The sequence below is a fragment of the Scardinius erythrophthalmus genome (assembly GCF_964197995.2).
Source record: "Scardinius erythrophthalmus genome assembly, chromosome: 7".
NCBI lineage: Eukaryota > Metazoa > Chordata > Actinopteri > Cypriniformes > Leuciscidae > Scardinius > Scardinius erythrophthalmus.
Window position 1 is genome coordinate 38,595,642 of NC_138227.1, and position 14,026 is coordinate 38,609,667.

The window sequence follows — 14,026 nt, forward strand, 5'->3', positions numbered from 1 at the left end:
AAAATCAGCCACTAGTTGACGCTAACAGGTTTTACGGCTATGTAATCACGTGATGCATATCATTTGATAGATCTCCTCATACTGAACAACTTTGCCTCAAGAACTACTGCTGTCAATCAATTTGTTCATTAAATACTTGCTATTATGTTAAAAACCTACTTTTGCGAACTAGTCCTAGGTTTTTCGCCCGATCGGAAATATACCAGTGCAGTACAATTCTCTGGAAGCTCTAGATTATTAATTATATAAAAAACTTTAACTTTACCCATTGGGTAGCCATAACAGGATCATTTAGAAAATGGGTATGGCAAAAAACACTCAAAAGCCTGTAAATCCTAAACAAAAACTCAGACAACTCACTAGACTGCCTTATGTGCTTAAAGACCCTAAATGCTTGAACCCCGCTAAATGCTGCTTGCAGCTTTAATTAGGGGTTCAAGCACGAAGTGCTGAAACCCTATTGTAATTGTGCTGATTTTTAGGGGTTCAAGCACGAAGTGCTGAACACCTATTGTAATTGTACTGATTTTTATTATTATTAGGGGTTCAAGCACGAAGTGCTGAAACCCTATTGTAATTGTACTGATTTTTATTATTAGGGGTTCAAGCACGAAGTGCTGAAACCCTATTGTAATTGCCCTGATTTTTATTAGGGGTTCAAGCACGAAGTGCTGAAACCCTATTGTAATTGCCCTGATTTTTAGGGGTTCAAGCACGAAGTGCTGAAACCCTATTGTAATTGTACTGATTTTTATTATTATTATTATTATTATTATTTTCCCCTAAAACGCATCGTGCAGACCAAACCGTAAGAGCTGGAACCTTGAAACTTGGCCAAATGGTAGTCCTCAATTTGGGGAGAATCTATCAAAGTATGACCCCGATTGGCCCATAGGTGGCGCTATAGCAACCAAAAGCGCGAAACTGCTCATAACTACTAGACCGTATGACGTAGACTCAAGTGTTTTATATCATTGGAAAGCTGGACGCCTGACGAACAAAACGTATATCTCCGATTTCATTTCCGCCATGATAGATTTTCCGCCATTTTGAATTTTGTCAAAAACATACTTTTGCGAACTAGTCCTAGGTTTTTCGCCCGATCGGAACCAAACCAGTGCAGAAATGTTCTCTAGAGTCTGTTTATCAAAAACTATCGAAAAAAAGTTGAAATTTCGACTCACGGACGGTAAGGGGCGCCAAAACGTACGTTGTGGGAGGGGCCTATTTTACTAAAATGGCTATAACTCCAGAAATAAATGAGGTATCTTCACCAAACTTGGTACACATGTGTAAGAGGTCAATCTGAGGTCACAGTAAAAAAACCGCGGCAATTGGCCACATGGTGGCGCTATAACATGAAAAAAACATAAAACAGGCTATAACCACCTGACCATTAGTCCGATTGACTTGAAAATTGGCATGCAGTGTCTTGGTCCAAGGTGCCATGTATGTGTATGAGGACATTGGCGTATCTCGAAAAACATGGCCGCCATCGGCCAATGAAGTTTGAGCACCTATTAGACAAGGTTAACGGAGGCCGATCGGAACGAAACTCGATGGGCATGTTCGACTCAAGGCCATAGAGGTCTGTAACAATTTTGAAAGAAATCGGCCACTAGTTGGCGCTAACGAGTTTTACAGCTCTGTAATCACGTGGTGTTACAAATATCCACACAATATGCATATCATTTGATAGATCTCCTCATCCTGAACAACTTTGCCTCAAGGACCATTGCTGTCAATCAAACCGTTCATTAAATATTCGCAAACATGTTAAAAACCTACTTTTGCGAACTAGTCCTAGGTTTTTCGCACGATTGGAACCAGACCAGTCTAGGACAATTCTCTGGACTCTCTAGATCAAAAACTATCAAAAAAAAGTTGAACTTTTGCATTTGGATGGCTGTAATAGGGTCATTTATAAAATGGGCGTAGCAAAATACACTAAAAAGCCTATAAATCCTAAATGAAAACTCAGAACCTCACAAAAATTGGTGAGCATATGTGACATAACATCATTAACAAGCATGCCAAATTTTATGGAGATCGGACTATAGGTGGCGCTATAACTGTTAAAAAGCTTTAAAACCATATATTTCCTATGGTACATTGCCTGTATTGGCTGTAAATGGTCTTTTCCATCTATTATGTCAGTGGTTACATGCTTGCTAAATAAAACCTGATAACTTTTGATGCTTTTGTGCTTAAAAACCCTTAAAGGCCTTAATAGCTTGAACCCCGATAAATGCTGCTTGCAGCTTTAATTATTATTATTATTATTCTTCCCTAAAACGCATCGTGCAGCCAAAACCGTAAGGCCTAGAGACGTGATACTTGGTCAAATGGTAGTAGTATTGCTCGCTACTCAGATACACGGACTTAGCCAAATCGGCCCATAGGTGGCGCTACAGCGACCAAAAGCGCGAAACTGCTCAGAACTCCTAGACCGTATGTCGTAGACTCAAGTGTCTTATATCATTGGAAAGCTGGATGCCTGACGAACAAAACGTATATCTCCGATTTCATTTCCGCCATGATAGATTTTCCGCCATTTTGAATTTTGCCAAAAACCTACTTTTGCAAACTAGTCCTAGGTTTTTCGCCCGATCGGAACCAAACCAGTACAGAAATGTTCTCTGGAGTCTGAATATCAATAATTATCGAAAAAACGTTGAAATTTCGATTCACGGACGCTAAAGGGCGCCAAAACGTACGTTGTGGGAGGGGCCTATTTTACTAAAATGGCTATAACTCCAGAAGTAAATGAGGTATCTTCACCAACCTCGGTACACATGTGTAAGAGGTCAATCTGAGGTCACAGTAAAAAAATCGCGGCGATTGGCCACATGGTGGCGCTATAACATGACAAAAACATAAAACAGGCTTTAACCACCTGACCGTTAGTCCGATTGACTTGAAAATTGGTATGCAGTGTCTTGGCCCAAGGTGTCATGTATGTCTATGAGGACATTGGTGTATCTCAAAAAACATGGCCGCCATCGGCCAATGAAGTTTGAGCACCTATTAGACAAGGTTAACGGAGGCCGATCGGAACGAAATTCGATGGGCATGTTCAACTCATAGCCCTAGAGGTCTGTAAGAATTTTGAAAGAAATCGGCCACTAGTTGGCGCTAACGAGTTTTACGGCTCTGTAATCACGTGGTGTTACACTTATTGTCACAAAATGCATATCATTTGATAGATCTGCTCATGCTGAACAACATTGCCTCAAGAACCATTGCTGTCAATCAAATCGTTCATTAATTATTTGCGAATATGTTAAAAACCTACTTTTGCGAACTAGTCCCTGGTTTTTCGCCCGATTGGAACCAGACCAGTCTAGGACAATTCTCTGGACTCTCCTGATCAATAATTATCGAAAAAAAGTTGAACTTTTGAATTTTTCGTATGGCTATAATTGGGTCATAAAGAAAATGGGCGTGGCAAAATGCACTCAAAAGCTTATAAATCCTAAACGAAAACTCAGAACTTCACGAAAATTGGTGAGCATATGTGCCATAACATTCTAAACAAGCATGCCAAATTTCATGTTGATCGGACCATAGGTGGCGCTATAACTGTTAAAAAGGTTTGAAAACCATATATTTCCTATGGTAAATTGCCTGTATTGGCTGTAAATGGACTTTTCCATCTATTATTTCAGTGGTTAAAAGCTTTCTAAATAAAACTTAATGTCTTAAATGCTTATGTGCTTAAAGGCCTTAAATGCTTGAACCCCGATAAATGCTGCTTGCAGCTTTAATTAGGGGTTCAAGCACTTCAGTGCTGAACACCTATTGTAATTGTTAATTTTCCCATGATGCAACATTCAGACATAAAACTGATCGGGCAGACCAAACCGTAAGTCGTGGAGACTTGAAACTTTGGGGGCTGATAGTACTCACACCGCCTACAGCGTCACCAAGGCCCGCCCCGATCGGCCTGACGGGGGCGCTACAGCGGGCAAAAGTACGAAACGGCTCATAACTCATCAACCGTGAGGCGTAGGCTCAAGTGTCTTATATCGCTGGAATCCTTGGCTCGAGGCGGACCAGATGCATGCCTCGGATTTGCTCGTCACCCTGGGAAAATTTTAGGGTATTTGGGGTTTTTCCAAAAACCTACTTTCGCGAACTAGTCCTAGGTTTTTGGCCCGACCGGAACCAAACCAGTGCGGCAAGATTCTCTGGAGTCTGATTGTCAATAATTATCAAAAAAAAGTGTAAATTTCGCTTCACGGTCCCTAAGGGCCGCCAAAATGTTCGAAGTGGGAGGAGCCCATTTTGCTTAATTGGCTATAACTCGTGAACGGAACGAGATTTTTGCACCAAACTCAGCACACGCATGTACGAGCTCATTCTGTGGTCACGTGAAAAAGGGCGCAGCGACTGGCCACTTGGTGGCGCTATAACTGTTAAAAGGGTGTCAAAATGATGTATTTCTATGGAAAAAACACATGAAATGGCTGAAAGCGGCCATCTTGCTGTCTGATTTGCATACAAGCTCACAAAATCGGGCATGCGCATGCGTCACGTGATCCTGAAGAAGCTTGAAAACTTTCATGGACGTCGGGCCATTGGTGGCGCTTTAACTGTCATAAAGGTGAGAAGGCCTCTGTATTACCCTATGCAAAATGACATTTAAATGACTGAAAAATGGGGGGAAAAGAGCAGAGCTTCACCAAATTAGCTGAGCACATGCGCCATATTATTCTAAAGAAGCGTGCAAACTTTTATGGAGATCGGGCCATCAGTGGGGGTGTCACAGTTTAAAAGGTAAAAAAAAAAATGCACCACATTTCCATGATAAATGAGCTAAAAGGGCAACAAACGTTCTTTTTCCTCTCCGAGGCACATGTTAGAAGGCTGGATAAAGTTTTTGGAACGCAGCAGCGCAGACGGCAAGCGCCTAGACCCTATAGTTTTTTTTTTAGAGGCCTTTTTGTGGCCCTTTTTTAGCCACTTATTAGGGGTTCAAGCACTTCAGTGCTGAACACCTATTGTAATTGTTAATTTTCCCATGATGCAACATTCAGACATAAAACTGATCGGGCAGACCAAACCGTAAGTCGTGGAGACTTGAAACTTTGGGGGCTGATAGTACTCACACCGCCTACAGCGTCACCAAGGCCCGCCCCGATCGGCCTGACGGGGGCGCTACAGCGGGCAAAAGTACGAAACGGCTCATAACTCATCAACCGTGAGGCGTAGGCTCAAGTGTCTTATATCGCTGGAATCCTTGGCTCGAGGCGGACCAGATGCATGCCTCGGATTTGCTCGTCACCCTGGGAAAATTTTAGGGTATTTGGGGTTTTTCCAAAAACCTACTTTCGCGAACTAGTCCTAGGTTTTTGGCCCGACCGGAACCAAACCAGTGCGGCAAGATTCTCTGGAGTCTGATTGTCAATAATTATCAAAAAAAAGTGTAAATTTCGCTTCACGGTCCCTAAGGGCCGCCAAAATGTTCGAAGTGGGAGGAGCCCATTTTGCTTAATTGGCTATAACTCGTGAACGGAACGAGATTTTTGCACCAAACTCAGCACACGCATGTACGAGCTCATTCTGTGGTCACGTGAAAAAGGGCGCAGCGACTGGCCACTTGGTGGCGCTATAACTGTTAAAAGGGTGTCAAAATGATGTATTTCTATGGAAAAAACACATGAAATGGCTGAAAGCGGCCATCTTGCTGTCTGATTTGCATACAAGCTCACAAAATCGGGCATGCGCATGCGTCACGTGATCCTGAAGAAGCTTGAAAACTTTCATGGACGTCGGGCCATTGGTGGCGCTTTAACTGTCATAAAGGTGAGAAGGCCTCTGTATTACCCTATGCAAAATGACATTTAAATGACTGAAAAATGGGGGGAAAAGAGCAGAGCTTCACCAAATTAGCTGAGCACATGCGCCATATTATTCTAAAGAAGCGTGCAAACTTTTATGGAGATCGGGCCATCAGTGGGGGTGTCACAGTTTAAAAGGTAAAAAAAAAAATGCACCACATTTCCATGATAAATGAGCTAAAAGGGCAACAAACGTTCTTTTTCCTCTCCGAGGCACATGTTAGAAGGCTGGATAAAGTTTTTGGAACGCAGCAGCGCAGACGGCAAGCGCCTAGACCCTATAGTTTTTTTTTTAGAGGCCTTTTTGTGGCCCTTTTTTAGCCACTTATTAGGGGTTCAAGCACTTCAGTGCTGAACACCTATTGTAATTGTTAATTTTCCCATGATGCAACATTCAGACATAAAACTGATCGGGCAGACCAAACCGTAAGTCGTGGAGACTTGAAACTTTGGGGGCTGATAGTACTCACACCGCCTACAGCGTCACCAAGGCCCGCCCCGATCGGCCTGACGGGGGCGCTACAGCGGGCAAAAGTACGAAACGGCTCATAACTCATCAACCGTGAGGCGTAGGCTCAAGTGTCTTATATCGCTGGAATCCTTGGCTCGAGGCGGACCAGATGCATGCCTCGGATTTGCTCGTCACCCTGGGAAAATTTTAGGGTATTTGGGGTTTTTCCAAAAACCTACTTTCGCGAACTAGTCCTAGGTTTTTGGCCCGACCGGAACCAAACCAGTGCGGCAAGATTCTCTGGAGTCTGATTGTCAATAATTATCAAAAAAAAGTGTAAATTTCGCTTCACGGTCCCTAAGGGCCGCCAAAATGTTCGAAGTGGGAGGAGCCCATTTTGCTTAATTGGCTATAACTCGTGAACGGAACGAGATTTTTGCACCAAACTCAGCACACGCATGTACGAGCTCATTCTGTGGTCACGTGAAAAAGGGCGCAGCGACTGGCCACTTGGTGGCGCTATAACTGTTAAAAGGGTGTCAAAATGATGTATTTCTATGGAAAAAACACATGAAATGGCTGAAAGCGGCCATCTTGCTGTCTGATTTGCATACAAGCTCACAAAATCGGGCATGCGCATGCGTCACGTGATCCTGAAGAAGCTTGAAAACTTTCATGGACGTCGGGCCATTGGTGGCGCTTTAACTGTCATAAAGGTGAGAAGGCCTCTGTATTACCCTATGCAAAATGACATTTAAATGACTGAAAAATGGGGGGAAAAGAGCAGAGCTTCACCAAATTAGCTGAGCACATGCGCCATATTATTCTAAAGAAGCGTGCAAACTTTTATGGAGATCGGGCCATCAGTAGGGGTGTCACAGTTTAAAAGGTAAAAAAAAAAATGCACCACATTTCCATGATAAATGAGCTAAAAGGGCAACAAACGTTCTTTTTCCTCTTCGAGGCACATGTTAGAAGGCTGGATAAAGTTTTTGGAACGCAGCAGCGCAGACGGCAAGCGCCTAGACCCTATAGTTTTTTTTTTAGAGGCCTTTTTGTGGCCCTTTTTTAGCCACTTATTAGGGGTTCAAGCACTTCAGTGCTGAACACCTATTGTAATTGTTAATTTTCCCATGATGCAACATTCAGACATAAAACTGATCGGGCAGACCAAACCGTAAGTCGTGGAGACTTGAAACTTTGGGGGCTGATAGTACTCACACCGCCTACAGCGTCACCAAGGCCCGCCCCGATCGGCCTGACGGGGGCGCTACAGCGGGCAAAAGTACGAAACGGCTCATAACTCATCAACCGTGAGGCGTAGGCTCAAGTGTCTTATATCGCTGGAATCCTTGTCTCGAGGCGGACCAGATGCATGCCTCGGATTTGCTCGTCACCCTGGGAAAATTTTAGGGTATTTGGGGTTTTTCCAAAAACCTACTTTCGCGAACTAGTCCTAGGTTTTTGGCCCGACCGGAACCAAACCAGTGCGGCAAGATTCTCTGGAGTCTGATTGTCAATAATTATCAAAAAAAAGTGTAAATTTCGCTTCACGGTCCCTAAGGGCCGCCAAAATGTTCGAAGTGGGAGGAGCCCATTTTGCTTAATTGGCTATAACTCGTGAACGGAACGAGATTTTTGCACCAAACTCAGCACACGCATGTACGAGCTCATTCTGTGGTCACGTGAAAAAGGGCGCAGCGACTGGCCACTTGGTGGCGCTATAACTGTTAAAAGGGTGTCAAAATGATGTATTTCTATGGAAAAAACACATGAAATGGCTGAAAGCGGCCATCTTGCTGTCTGATTTGCATACAAGCTCACAAAATCGGGCATGCGCATGCGTCACGTGATCCTGAAGAAGCTTGAAAACTTTCATGGACGTCGGGCCATTGGTGGCGCTTTAACTGTCATAAAGGTGAGAAGGCCTCTGTATTACCCTATGCAAAATGACATTTAAATGACTGAAAAATGGGGGGAAAAGAGCAGAGCTTCACCAAATTAGCTGAGCACATGCGCCATATTATTCTAAAGAAGCGTGCAAACTTTTATGGAGATCGGGCCATCAGTGGGGGTGTCACAGTTTAAAAGGTAAAAAAAAAAATGCACCACATTTCCATGATAAATGAGCTAAAAGGGCAACAAACGTTCTTTTTCCTCTCCGAGGCACATGTTAGAAGGCTGGATAAAGTTTTTGGAACGCAGCAGCGCAGACGGCAAGCGCCTAGACCCTATAGTTTTTTTTTTAGAGGCCTTTTTGTGGCCCTTTTTTAGCCACTTATTAGGGGTTCAAGCACTTCAGTGCTGAACACCTATTGTAATTGTTAATTTTCCCATGATGCAACATTCAGACATAAAACTGATCGGGCAGACCAAACCGTAAGTCGTGGAGACTTGAAACTTTGGGGGCTGATAGTACTCACACCGCCTACAGCGTCACCAAGGCCCGCCCCGATCGGCCTGACGGGGGCGCTACAGCGGGCAAAATTACGAAACGGCTCATAACTCATCAACCGTGAGGCGTAGGCTCAAGTGTCTTATATCGCTGGAATCCTTGGCTCGAGGCGGACCAGATGCATGCCTCGGATTTGCTCGTCACCCTGGGAAAATTTTAGGGTATTTGGGTTTTTTCCAAAAACCTACTTTCGCGAACTAGTCCTAGGTTTTTGGCCCGACCGGAACCAAACCAGTGCGGCAAGATTCTCTGGAGTCTGATTGTCAATAATTATCAAAAAAAAGTGTAAATTTCGCTTCACGGTCCCTAAGGGCCGCCAAAATGTTCGAAGTGGGAGGAGCCCATTTTGCTTAATTGGCTATAACTCGTGAACGGAACGAGATTTTTGCACCAAACTCAGCACACGCATGTACGAGCTCATTCTGTGGTCACGTGAAAAAGGGCGCAGCGACTGGCCACTTGGTGGCGCTATAACTGTTAAAAGGGTGTCAAAATGATGTATTTCTATGGAAAAAACACATGAAATGGCTGAAAGCGGCCATCTTGCTGTCTGATTTGCATACAAGCTCACAAAATCGGGCATGCGCATGCGTCACGTGATCCTGAAGAAGCTTGAAAACTTTCATGGACGTCGGGCCATTGGTGGCGCTTTAACTGTCATAAAGGTGAGAAGGCCTCTGTATTACCCTATGCAAAATGACATTTAAATGACTGAAAAATGGGGGGAAAAGAGCAGAGCTTCACCAAATTAGCTGAGCACATGCGCCATATTATTCTAAAGAAGCGTGCAAACTTTTATGGAGATCGGGCCATCAGTGGGGGTGTCACAGTTTAAAAGGTAAAAAAAAAAATGCACCACATTTCCATGATAAATGAGCTAAAAGGGCAACAAACGTTCTTTTTCCTCTCCGAGGCACATGTTAGAAGGCTGGATAAAGTTTTTGGAACGCAGCAGCGCAGACGGCAAGCGCCTAGACCCTATAGTTTTTTTTTTAGAGGCCTTTTTGTGGCCCTTTTTTAGCCACTTATTAGGGGTTCAAGCACTTCAGTGCTGAACACCTATTGTAATTGTTAATTTTCCCATGATGCAACATTCAGACATAAAACTGATCGGGCAGACCAAACCGTAAGTCGTGGAGACTTGAAACTTTGGGGGCTGATAGTACTCACACCGCCTACAGCGTCACCAAGGCCCGCCCCGATCGGCCTGACGGGGGCGCTACAGCGGGCAAAAGTACGAAACGGCTCATAACTCATCAACCGTGAGGCGTAGGCTCAAGTGTCTTATATCGCTGGAATCCTTGGCTCGAGGCGGACCAGATGCATGCCTCGGATTTGCTCGTCACCCTGGGAAAATTTTAGGGTATTTGGGGTTTTTCCAAAAACCTACTTTCGCGAACTAGTCCTAGGTTTTTGGCCCGACCGGAACCAAACCAGTGCGGCAAGATTCTCTGGAGTCTGATTGTCAATAATTATCAAAAAAAAGTGTAAATTTCGCTTCACGGTCCCTAAGGGCCGCCAAAATGTTCGAAGTGGGAGGAGCCCATTTTGCTTAATTGGCTATAACTCGTGAACGGAACGAGATTTTTGCACCAAACTCAGCACACGCATGTACGAGCTCATTCTGTGGTCACGTGAAAAAGGGCGCAGCGACTGGCCACTTGGTGGCGCTATAACTGTTAAAAGGGTGTCAAAATGATGTATTTCTATGGAAAAAACACATGAAATGGCTGAAAGCGGCCATCTTGCTGTCTGATTTGCATACAAGCTCACAAAATCGGGCATGCGCATGCGTCACGTGATCCTGAAGAAGCTTGAAAACTTTCATGGACGTCGGGCCATTGGTGGCGCTTTAACTGTCATAAAGGTGAGAAGGCCTCTGTATTACCCTATGCAAAATGACATTTAAATGACTGAAAAATGGGGGGAAAAGAGCAGAGCTTCACCAAATTAGCTGAGCACATGCGCCATATTATTCTAAAGAAGCGTGCAAACTTTTATGGAGATCGGGCCATCAGTGGGGGTGTCACAGTTTAAAAGGTAAAAAAAAAAATGCACCACATTTCCATGATAAATGAGCTAAAAGGGCAACAAACGTTCTTTTTCCTCTCCGAGGCACATGTTAGAAGGCTGGATAAAGTTTTTGGAACGCAGCAGCGCAGACGGCAAGCGCCTAGACCCTATAGTTTTTTTTTTAGAGGCCTTTTTGTGGCCCTTTTTTAGCCACTTATTAGGGGTTCAAGCACTTCAGTGCTGAACACCTATTGTAATTGTTAATTTTCCCATGATGCAACATTCAGACATAAAACTGATCGGGCAGACCAAACCGTAAGTCGTGGAGACTTGAAACTTTGGGGGCTGATAGTACTCACACCGCCTACAGCGTCACCAAGGCCCGCCCCGATCGGCCTGACGGGGGCGCTACAGCGGGCAAAAGTACGAAACGGCTCATAACTCATCAACCGTGAGGCGTAGGCTCAAGTGTCTTATATCGCTGGAATCCTTGGCTCGAGGCGGACCAGATGCATGCCTCGGATTTGCTCGTCACCCTGGGAAAATTTTAGGGTATTTGGGGTTTTTCCAAAAACCTACTTTCGCGAACTAGTCCTAGGTTTTTGGCCCGACCGGAACCAAACCAGTGCGGCAAGATTCTCTGGAGTCTGATTGTCAATAATTATCAAAAAAAAGTGTAAATTTCGCTTCACGGTCCCTAAGGGCCGCCAAAATGTTCGAAGTGGGAGGAGCCCATTTTGCTTAATTGGCTATAACTCGTGAACGGAACGAGATTTTTGCACCAAACTCAGCACACGCATGTACGAGCTCATTCTGTGGTCACGTGAAAAAGGGCGCAGCGACTGGCCACTTGGTGGCGCTATAACTGTTAAAAGGGTGTCAAAATGATGTATTTCTATGGAAAAAACACATGAAATGGCTGAAAGCGGCCATCTTGCTGTCTGATTTGCATACAAGCTCACAAAATCGGGCATGCGCATGCGTCACGTGATCCTGAAGAAGCTTGAAAACTTTCATGGACGTCGGGCCATTGGTGGCGCTTTAACTGTCATAAAGGTGAGAAGGCCTCTGTATTACCCTATGCAAAATGACATTTAAATGACTGAAAAATGGGGGGAAAAGAGCAGAGCTTCACCAAATTAGCTGAGCACATGCGCCATATTATTCTAAAGAAGCGTGCAAACTTTTATGGAGATCGGGCCATCAGTGGGGGTGTCACAGTTTAAAAGGTAAAAAAAAAAATGCACCACATTTCCATGATAAATGAGCTAAAAGGGCAACAAACGTTCTTTTTCCTCTCCGAGGCACATGTTAGAAGGCTGGATAAAGTTTTTGGAACGCAGCAGCGCAGACGGCAAGCACCTAGACCCTATAGTTTTTTTTTTAGAGGCCTTTTTGTGGCCCTTTTTTAGCCACTTATTAGGGGTTCAAGCACTTCAGTGCTGAACACCTATTGTAATTGTTAATTTTCCCATGATGCAACATTCAGACATAAAACTGATCGGGCAGACCAAACCGTAAGTCGTGGAGACTTGAAACTTTGGGGGCTGATAGTACTCACACCGCCTACAGCGTCACCAAGGCCCGCCCCGATCGGCCTGACGGGGGCGCTACAGCGGGCAAAAGTACGAAACGGCTCATAACTCATCAACCGTGAGGCGTAGGCTCAAGTGTCTTATATCGCTGGAATCCTTGGCTCGAGGCGGACCAGATGCATGCCTCGGATTTGCTCGTCACCCTGGGAAAATTTTAGGGTATTTGGGGTTTTTCCAAAAACCTACTTTCGCGAACTAGTCCTAGGTTTTTGGCCCGACCGGAACCAAACCAGTGCGGCAAGATTCTCTGGAGTCTGATTGTCAATAATTATCAAAAAAAAGTGTAAATTTCGCTTCACGGTCCCTAAGGGCCGCCAAAATGTTCGAAGTGGGAGGAGCCCATTTTGCTTAATTGGCTATAACTCGTGAACGGAACGAGATTTTTGCACCAAACTCAGCACACGCATGTACGAGCTCATTCTGTGGTCACGTGAAAAAGGGCGCAGCGACTGGCCACTTGGTGGCGCTATAACTGTTAAAAGGGTGTCAAAATTATGTATTTCTATGGAAAAAACACATGAAATGGCTGAAAGCGGCCATCTTGCTGTCTGATTTGCATACAAGCTCACAAAATCGGGCATGCGCATGCGTCACGTGATCCTGAAGAAGCTTGAAAACTTTCATGGACGTCGGGCCATTGGTGGCGCTTTAACTGTCATAAAGGTGAGAAGGCCTCTGTATTACCCTATGCAAAATGACATTTAAATGACTGAAAAATGGGGGGAAAAGAGCAGAGCTTCACCAAATTAGCTGAGCACATGCGCCATATTATTCTAAAGAAGCGTGCAAACTTTTATGGAGATCGGGCCATCAGTGGGGGTGTCACAGTTTAAAAGGTAAAAAAAAAAATGCACCACATTTCCATGATAAATGAGCTAAAAGGGCAACAAACGTTCTTTTTCCTCTCCGAGGCACATGTTAGAAGGCTGGATAAAGTTTTTGGAACGCAGCAGCGCAGACGGCAAGCGCCTAGACCCTATAGTTTTTTTTTAGAGGCCTTTTTGTGGCCCTTTTTTAGCCACTTATTAGGGGTTCAAGCACTTCAGTGCTGAACACCTATTGTAATTGTTAATTTTCCCATGATGCAACATTCAGACATAAAACTGATCGGGCAGACCAAACCGTAAGTCGTGGAGACTTGAAACTTTGGGGGCTGATAGTACTCACACCGCCTACAGCGTCACCAAGGCCCGCCCCGATCGGCCTGACGGGGGCGCTACAGCGGGCAAAAGTACGAAACGGCTCATAACTCATCAACCGTGAGGCGTAGGCTCAAGTGTCTTATATCGCTGGAATCCTTGGCTCGAGGCGGACCAGATGCATGCCTCGGATTTGCTCGTCACCCTGGGAAAATTTTAGGGTATTTGGGGTTTTTCCAAAAACCTACTTTCGCGAACTAGTCCTAGGTTTTTGGCCCGACCGGAACCAAACCAGTGCGGCAAGATTCTCTGGAGTCTGATTGTCAATAATTATCAAAAAAAAGTGTAAATTTCGCTTCACGGTCCCTAAGGGCCGCCAAAATGTTCGAAGTGGGAGGAGCCCATTTTGCTTAATTGGCTATAACTCGTGAACGGAACGAGATTTTTGCACCAAACTCAGCACACGCATGTACGAGCTCATTCTGTGGTCACGTGAAAAAGGGCGCAGCGACTGGCCACTTGGTGGCGCT